Here is a 9,821-nt window from a genome sequence, read left to right as displayed (position 1 = left end):
ACCTAAACACACAAATACATACATACAGACAAGACAGACAATCACATAAAAACACGAACGTCCATCCAATAAACACACACACACACACACACACACACACAGTGCAGCTCAATGTCACAGCACGATGGACACAATAGCAGATGTTACCGCTGGGTTGATGTCTTGATTTGTCAGGACGATATTCCTGCTGGTATCGGCCAATGTGTTTGCACTCATCTATGGACAAAGACTTTGGCAAATCCACCCAGTGTGATCGTGTGTGTTGTCTGCAATACAGAGCTCATTGAGACAACCAACACGACGTTGACACCTTCACTGTGCAGTGCTAATGCCCTGTGAATGTGTTCCAGCTAACCACATGCCTGGAGTCCTCAGGCTAAACGTTGTTTCAACTTTAGTGAATCTATTTTTTTATAATTAATTAATAATCGTTGTTATTTTGGTACTTTTCTCTCAAAGCAAGTTTTTCCCCTCTAGCCTATTTTTATAGGATTTTTATTTTTTTTTTGAAATACATGTAACACAGTGAAGTCCTTCACACAGAACCATTTGTTCTGGCATACCTGATGACTAAACCAGGTTTACATCTCTGCTTTTAGCCTTCAGAACAGCAGCGGTTACCGGCGCTCCCCGCCGCACCACGGCTCCTTTCCATCCCTGCTCAACCACAGCTTTGGATTTCTTCTGCTTTTCTGAACATACGAGGAATTCTGAAGCTAACATTTCTTTTTGCAGCAAACCGGTAATTAGTGGCGTGTTTTGGTGGTGGAACGTAGGAAGAGCAACAGCACTGGCAGCAAATTAAACAAAACCCAAAAGACAAAACCAAAGACTACATAAATAATATTTCTGAAATAGATGACCCAAGCAAGAAATACCTCAAAAGCTGACACAGATATAAATACACAGCTTCATTCTATGGTTTTGCTTCCACAAGGCCTTCTTTTGTAACTGCTCTGGCAGTATACCGCCACAACTATGTTCAGTGACATACAGAGGAAACTGTGGGCCACTGAAGTATAAAAATACACATTAAGCCTATAAGGATGTCGTGACTGAAATATAGATGGTGGGGGTTCGTGAAAAAAGTAAAAACTTTCGATCAAACTTCTTTCTGTTGAATTATTTGACACTATATTTGAATAAGTATTAATAACTATAGTAAGTTATTCTCATTGTAATAATAAGAATCAATCAACCATCTTAACCAACAATGTCATGGTTAAGATAAACCCTAGAAAAACATGTTTTGAGATGTTTGCTTGGCGAGTTTCTGAGAAACCTGTTGTTTTATTGCGATGCATGTCTTGCCAGTAATCACATGTCCTGCCTCAAGGTATTCTCTCAAAGCACACTGCTGGCTGAGAAAGGGCCCTGGGCATAACTGTAGAATTAACAACCAAAATCACTTCTGACTCATCTACCATCATCTCACCGATACAATGATAGGCAGCATTCACATATGATTAATAAGAAGTTGAAGGTTAGTTCTTCATAACCCAAATTCATTAATTAGAGTTGCGCCAATACTTTCCTATTTTTTGTGTAACTATGGTGTAAGAGTGAAACAATAAGCCTAACACAAAACTGTGCTCAAATACACTGCCTTAGAAGTCAATGGTGTGCATTATGTCATGTTACATGTTACAGCCCCCTTTAATAATAATAATAATAATAATAAAGGAAAAGCTCTTGAAATAAAAAGCCGTAAAGGAAAGTTTCACTCTGCACTGAAACAGCTTCCCACCAGACCTGCCTGGTTCAGACCTCAGTTTATGAACCCCACTGCAGTTCTGGGTTAGGGTGTTGGCTTCAGTGTGGGCCTTGGCAGGGTCACAGTGGACAGCTTGTATACCATCTATCATGGCCAAACTACCTACAGCCCTCTGTTCTGAGCTGACGAGGGACTGGGGGGGGGGGGGCAGAAGAAGGGGCTCTGTTCTGAGCTGACGAGGGACTGGGGGGGGGGGGGGGCAGAAGAAGGGGCCATGGGCAAGCGCCAGGCTGGGCCGGCTGAGATCGCTTGGTGCTGTTTTGCTGGAGTTTCTTTTTGCTGTGAATACTGCAGCGGGACAACCGAGCTCCATGGCGAATTTGGGCACAGCAACACTTAGCCGTAACATTTCCTTGAGGAAAAGTGGATTCCAGATGATGGATAGGAAGTGAAGTGAAACGCAGTGCAGCCCACCGCAGAAAAAAAGTTAAGAAGGGCGGTTTTTGAGGTGTTTTTTATTCCCGTGGTTCCGCAGTCTTGGAAATTCCACTCAAGGGGCACGGCGAGATCAAATAATCATCCACAACAAGGAAAATCAAGGGCCATTAAACATGACCCACAATTTGTTGCGGGGGCCCGCTTGCAAGGGATCTAAACTAATGATTACCCTGTTCCTCCACAGCTCCTGGGGCCTGGAGCGCAGAGCTCACATCTATCAACAGGCTTCGCTGCATGCATATACAAACTGCACAGGGAAGTCATTACAGTGCATCTGAGAAGCAAAGAGCAGGAGGACCTCGCCAAGACGGCCGTCCTTTGAAGGTTATATTTAGTCTCCATGGTCGGCTGACTCCCTCCGACCCCCCCCCCCCCCCCCCCCCCCCCAACCCCCCAAACAACCCCGGACACACTCGCACAATGCTCGATGGAATTTAGAAATGGACAATCATGGTTCAATGTGTGCCTATTGGGGAAGAATGATCCTAGCAAATACTAGTTGGCCGAATTACCATATAGAAGTTTCTGCCTCTGAAAAAAATGAACTGAGAAAAGTAATTTTCCTGAATATTAATCGTATTACAAAGACAGTACATGAACGTCTACAATCTCAGAAACAATTGGCTATAACGGGCAGTGGCCCCCGCCAACAACTCTGCCAGCCCGTAATCGCCCCCCCCCCCTGCCACCCCGTCAACAAATCCGCCAGCCGCACCTCTCCCCCCCGTCAACAAATCCGCCAGCCCGTAATCGCGCGCCACCCCCTTCAACAACTCATTTTCGGGGGGCGCACGGAGGGGGTCTCGCCCGGGCGTAATTCTATGTAGAACCGCTACTGATAATGGGTAATATTGCCAGGGTTCCGGCAAAGCTAGATAACGGCTATCCGGGATATGTTGTGTAGATTTCTTCTTCCGCAAAATAAACAAACATCAATATTTTTTTGTAGGAGTTTCAGGTCCGGATGAAAATTTGGTTAATCTATATAAACACACATCAATGTTAATAAAAAGATATCAACTGCCGATAGCCAATGGGTTTTGAGATTGTAGCTCTCGACTCGCACTGTTTACCTGCATGCATCCAAAGCTCGCTAAAATGGGATTTGTTAAATACTACTGGGACGACAAACCGACTACAGAGAGACACCAGATCACTTCTAATGCAAAAATCTTGCCCTGTTGCCTACAAATTCTGCATTAATTTGCAGATATCTATTATAGAGATTTTAATGTATACTTCATACAATCTCAAATCGAACACAAAATGCATCTTACTAAGTTACAAGTCCAAAGTTTAATCAAAGTTGGTGGCTTGGTACTAGTCTTCAAAGAATAAACGATGTAAAAAAAGTAAGAACTTGACTTTACATTCCCCTTATTTGGCAAACATTTGACACATTTGCATGTTTTTCCTCATGCTCGGAGGACAAGGAGCAAGGCCGTGATTTAATTAAGAGTGGCTTCAAACGCTGTTCAAACAAACCGAGGATCTACAACCAAACAACACGAGCAATTACAGCAGCGTTAATATGCAGGGCAGAGCAGCCTTCGGATCCACGTGCTGGGAGGGAGGAGATGGGAGGAGAGCCCTGCCGTCTTCGATCCTTGATGGTTGGAGTTGTGCTTGGTGGAGCTCAATGCTGCTGACTTTAAAAGCCTTTTCCATCGAGTGCCACCGGTTGCCATTTATGCACAGCTGTGGAAATTGTGGTAAGAGATTTAATCCGAATGAGATTCTCTGTCTGCTTGTGAAGGAAGATCAATTCAAATTCAACATTTGTGACAATTAAAATTGCAAAAGCAATTTCTCTTGCACCTGTTTTATTGTGATACAAATGAATGTTATTCAATCATATTTGGCCTTCATAGCATTGCCTCTCATTTACTAGATTTAAGACAAAATTATGAATATGTTGTCAATAACAGTGCCGATCAACCCTTTTACAGCCAGTGCTGTGTTTGTGAGCATGGAGCCCGGAGCTTCTGCCTGGCCTTCATGTCTTCTGTGAGGTATACTACGAACCTCGCTGAACATACCCAGGCTTTCTTGGGAAAACCTGGATCAACAGAGACACAACTGGCGATCGCGTTAAATGGTACTACGCCAGGTTTTCCGCTTTAGGTGCGTTCATGTGAAAGGGGCGTTTATCGCGTCATTTTACTCACCTTTACAAAATGGATAGAGCAAGAGCAGTCTATTTCACTAAAGAGGAGCAGATTGTCATAATTAACTCCCATGAGGAGTTCAAAAATCTGATAACAGCTAGGGGCAACACAACACATACTGGCTAGGGAGGCGTGCTGGCAAAAAATAGTGTAAATTCGATCGGGTAAATTCGTATAAGTGAAAGGATTCTGCATATAGTCTATAAAATAACTATACCAAATGATGAATTGTTCGCCATTAATCCCAATAGAGTGATGATGATTTCAAAATGCATGAGCAACGTCCAACCTGCCGTGTTCTATATGGTCTTGTTCATATGTTCTCGACCGCTGTGAGGTAGCGGCGGTGGCGTAGTGGATTATTAAAAGACCTGAACGCCAGCGACCGGGGTTCACATCTCGCCGGTCCATCATCATGCCTTCTACCCCCGTACTTGTGGTGCCAGCACGGTCGTGAGAACATGCATTCAAGTTCGAAATAAGTACAAAAATATGATTCCATAAGATTCAGTAAATTAGTATTCCATATGACTTGTGACTTCTTAAGCTTCACACAAGACTGACGCGCTACCTCCACTCTACCGCTCTCTCACGGAGACACCCTGCGCAACAGCAAGCACTGTCTACATAAGGTCCAACGAGGACGATAAAGTAGCGAATACCCTCTGATGAGAACCTGTATCTCTCGTAAAGAATATTCTCAGGCAATGCCAAGGGATCGGATCTGTCCCAAAAGACCCTCTGCCTCCGGAGAGACCCCTGTACGACACGGGCTCCGAGGTCTACGGGGAAACCCACAAATGGTGACGACATTGTCAAAGGAGGGGTGAGGAAGCTGCGCTTATCTTAGCTGAAAACCTGCTCCCGACCAGGGCTCTCATTTATAAAGGTCTCTGCGCACGGAAATGTTGCGGAAACAGGGATGAAATGTGCGTGTCGTGATTTATAGAAAAATTCCTTGCGTAAAAGAGTGCGCAGTTCTACGCATCCTTTCACCCCGGAGTAAAGGTCCCGCAAAGGGACAGAGTGATCTCCGGAGACAACAGGAAGTTGGTGGCGGTAATGCACCATATCGGTTTGCAAACCGCCAATAACGCCAAAAGAAGAAGAACACGCTACCTCCCGATACCCAATGCACATTGCGCACCACATACTATGACTTCGGATTTATTTATTAATTTTATAAAAAGCACCCATTATGAAATATGAATTAAGGCAATATTATGTTCAACACACTACAACCCATTCAAATCACAATCCTCAGCCAGACCAACTGTATCACTTAAGTTTTATTAATTTTCCTGATACATATATATGTAGGCCTACATTAAATTAGCCTATAGGACATAGTAATGAATTATCATATTGGCACAAGGCCAATAAATAATGCTCCTGTTGGCCTCTGTATTCTAACGGGCTGAAATATGGCAGCTTTGGAATTGCTCGAGAATTTAGCGAGGGGTACGAGACGTGAGCGTGTGTAATGATAGGTCAGCAAAGGCTCCTCATATACTAGGAATATTCATTGATTAATTAGAATTGACCTTTTAAGGACTATTATGGGACGATCTTGGGAGGAGCATGGCGCTCGTGCACGAGCACAAACTTCAACACACGTTGGTATTAATAACGAGAAGAGTGCGTAGAGGTGTGCACTGCACAGTTTTATAGATCTGAATATTTTTGTGTGTATGCAGATTCTGAGGTTTGGGCATACGCAATGTTTTAGGGAGGGTTTTACGCAGTTTTATAAATGAGGCCCCAGGTCTGGTCGACAGCATAAGTCACCGTGGTGAAACAGCGACGCTAAAAGGGATTGACTTTCGTGTCCCAGCTAACCCAGGCTTTGAGCGCAACATACCTCGTTAACCCACTGGTCGAGGTTCGTAGTACAGGGCACTGGGGTTGCAATTAGGAGTGGAAATTGCCCGAATTGATCAGATATAATAAGCAACAATATTATCCTACCACATTCAGCTCTTAAGACAGCACAAATCATAACTCAGGTGCTGTCCATGATTGATTTAATATAAAATCAATACAAACACAAAGCACAGCCACCTACTACTACAAACACAGACACAAATACCCATGTGCACCCAAACACACTGTCTCTCTCTCAAACACACACACACACACACACACACACACACACACACACCCACACACAATCAAACACAGACACACACCCACATATAAACACAAAACACACACACACAGAACACACAAAGATGTGATGTGATAATAAAGTGTTTTGTGAGCAGTATGAAACAGTGGCTGGCGACGGCGTCCTACTACCTGGGTCCACTCCCAGCTCCCATGTTGTTGTATAGAGACCAGCAAACATAATGAAGGAGTGTCACTCTCTTCTCCACGTTGTTGTACCATCATAGAGACCAGCAAACATAATGAAAGAGTGTCACTCTCTTCTCCACGTTGTTGTACCATCATAGAGACCAGCAAACATAATGAAAGAGTGTCACTCTCTTCTCCACGTTGTCCACGCAAGCATTAACCAGACAGTGGCCTTGTACACACAAGATCATTTTCTAGATCTTTCCACAATTCTTCTGATGAAATTCTAAAAGTCTTACAATCTAGATTCTATATTCGAAAACACTTTACATGTAGGGGGGGCTAAGCATAGCAACTGTGGGCTACCAGCATACATCCCGTTGAAAAATGCTGAGAATCGTGTTTAATAATAGAAATGCAAGGTGTGGGACTCATGGATTCGTGAGAGAACTAGGCACAGCAGGGCGACGTTTGATATTTTTGCATATGACGCCCCCCTTGCTTTACATGACGACTGGTGACGTCCGTGCTCAGCATGTTACTTGACAACACGTCTGCGAGAGACTCGGTTTAGACGACGATGTATCCCTCGTCAGTCTGAATGTAGAGGTCATCTACATCTCTCCTACAACTGTTCCCGCCAGTTTCGACGGAGAAAACATCTCTCTTTGCATTGCAATCTCACAACCGTTTTCATGACTTCATTTGAATTTAGGGATTATAACCTTTGGGTCTTTTTGGCCAGTGTCAATGGAAATTTTTTCCAGTGACACAAACTCTTTGTTGTTTGGAACATGTCTTGTTCGATTTAATGTTCTCCCATTTGCATGTGTTCTTTTTTTGGTATCCAGGCCAACAGTGAAAGTTGTATTCAGACTTGTATATTAAAGCAGGGTCAAATACTACATGATTTATTTTGACAGAACGAATTTAAATCAGGACAAGTAAGATTCAGTGTGTGTGTGTGTGTGTGTGTGGGGGGGGGGGGGGGGGGGGTCCTATGCCTTCTACATAGTTGTTGCTATGCAATGTCCTGAGAATTTCTCACCTCAGAATGACCCTGTGTTATCAGTGTGCATGTGTGTGTGTATGTATATATACGTACGTGCATGTGTGTGTGTGTGTGTGTGTGTGTGTGTGTGTGTGTGTGTGTGTGTGTGTGTGTGTGTGGTCTCACCATCTTTGGTCTCATTAAAACCCAGTTATGCTGAGGTTAATAAAGATTCTTAATCCCGGGTCCACATGCTTTATAAGCTGGTTTAGCGTGAGTGTTTACTCGCCTGTGGGTGTGTGGAGGATGGAGTGTGTATCCTTATATTTATATTAGGATGTGTGGTGGTCGGTTTGTTTACAGCCTCTCTCTGTGTGGGTGGTTGGGAATGAGGTTATCTGATTGTCAGAAGGATTTGCATAAGGCTGCCTGTGCATGTGTTGGTTTAGTGTGTGTATCACACATCTGCGTGTATTTATGATTTTTTTGTTTGTCCTGGTTTAAACTCACAGACATGATTTTTTGTTAGTCCTTGTACATACTCACGGACATGATTTCCCCCTGTGTGCGTGTCCCTGTGTGTGCGTGTCCCTGTGTGTGCGTGTCCCTGTGTGTGCGTGTCCCTGTGTGTGCGTGTCCCTGTGTGTGCGTGTCCCTGTGTGTGCGTGTCCCTGTGCGTGCGTGTCCCTGTGCGTGCGTGTCCCTGTGTGTGCGTGTCCCCCTGTGTGCGTGTCCCTGTGTGTGCGTGTCCCTGTGTGTGCGTGTCCCTGTGTGTGCGTGTCCCTGTGTGTGCGTGTCCCTGTGTGTGCGTGTCCCTGTGTGTCCCTGTGTGTGCGTGTCCCTGTGCGTGCGTGTCCCTGTGTGTGCGTGTCCCTGTGCGTGCGTGTCCCTGTGTGTGCGTGTCCCTGTGCGTGCGTGTCCCTGTGTGTGCGTGTGCGTGCGTCGGGCTCAGCATGCACTCTATAATCTGGCTTTATAGGCAACACACACCACAGCAATGGACACGCGGCCTTCCACTCTTGTCATTAGCCCTGGGCTTAATCCTTCCTTCTAATCCACATGATGGGCCTGGTCAGCTGGAGGTCCACTAGTAAGAGCCATACATCAGTGCTGGGCCATGGAAGCTGCGTTGGACTGCGTCAGAGATGGAGCCTTTTGTCCCCCCTTAGACAGATCTGTGCCACTTGATTGCCAATGGGCAGTGCCACACACACACACTATGAAGAGCTGGTGATGGTGGTGTCTATGTGGAAGTTGGAGGATGGCTTGGCACTACTAGAAGTCTGTCCGTTTGAGAAAATTGAGGATCAAAATAAATAAATATATATATATACATAAATAGTTCTGCCATGATCATGTGTAATCCAGTGCTGGTTCTTTAATCCTCTTCTACGTCTTGACATTGAGACTCACCTTGGCTCTGTCATCTCCCTCACACCGCCCCAGGTGTCCTGAAAAAAGGGCTGTGTGTTGCACAAACAAGCTTACCCAGTCATCTCCATCAGATATGGGATTAGAACCACACACATGCAGTCATTGAACTACTGTGCATGAGATCGTACATCAAGGATTAATCCTACCACAATCTCGAAATCCCCACAGACGCTTGTTTGCACAATGGGATTATTTCTTTGACGTATGTTTGACACAAGTTTTCTTAATCGGACTATTATAGATGCCAAAGCACCATGACAGAATAAAACCCTGGAAAATGAAACCACCATGATAGTGGTTTACTCCGTAGGGGATTTAACCGAGGGATTTTGAACGTGCACCAGAGGCAACAAGACCACCTTTCTATCCCCCGTCTCGCTCCTGCTCCTGTAATGAAGGTCTTAACTCTGCTGCCGTGCTCCAACTTGGTCCGAGGCGTGTGTGTGTGTGTGTGTGTGTGTGTGTGTGTGTGTGTGTGTGTGTGTGTGTGTGTGTGTGTGTGTGTGTGTGTGTGTGTGTGTGTGTGTGTGTGTGTGTGTGTGTGTGTGAACAGGCTGTGCTTTGAAAAATATGTCTCATGTCCGTCCTGGGGGAGGAGACCACAGGAATAGCGAGAGAATGAAAAATATTGGCTTCATTCGTTTTTCAATCTGGTCAACTGGTCTGAGCAGGAAACCAGCACACGGTCAAACGATCTCAAGCTGTGAGGCTCCCGTCTCGG

The sequence above is a fragment of the Micromesistius poutassou genome (assembly GCF_964030765.1).
Source record: "Micromesistius poutassou genome assembly, chromosome: 12".
In the NCBI taxonomy this organism is placed as follows: Eukaryota; Metazoa; Chordata; class Actinopteri; order Gadiformes; family Gadidae; genus Micromesistius; species Micromesistius poutassou.
This window is presented reverse-complemented; position numbering follows the sequence as displayed.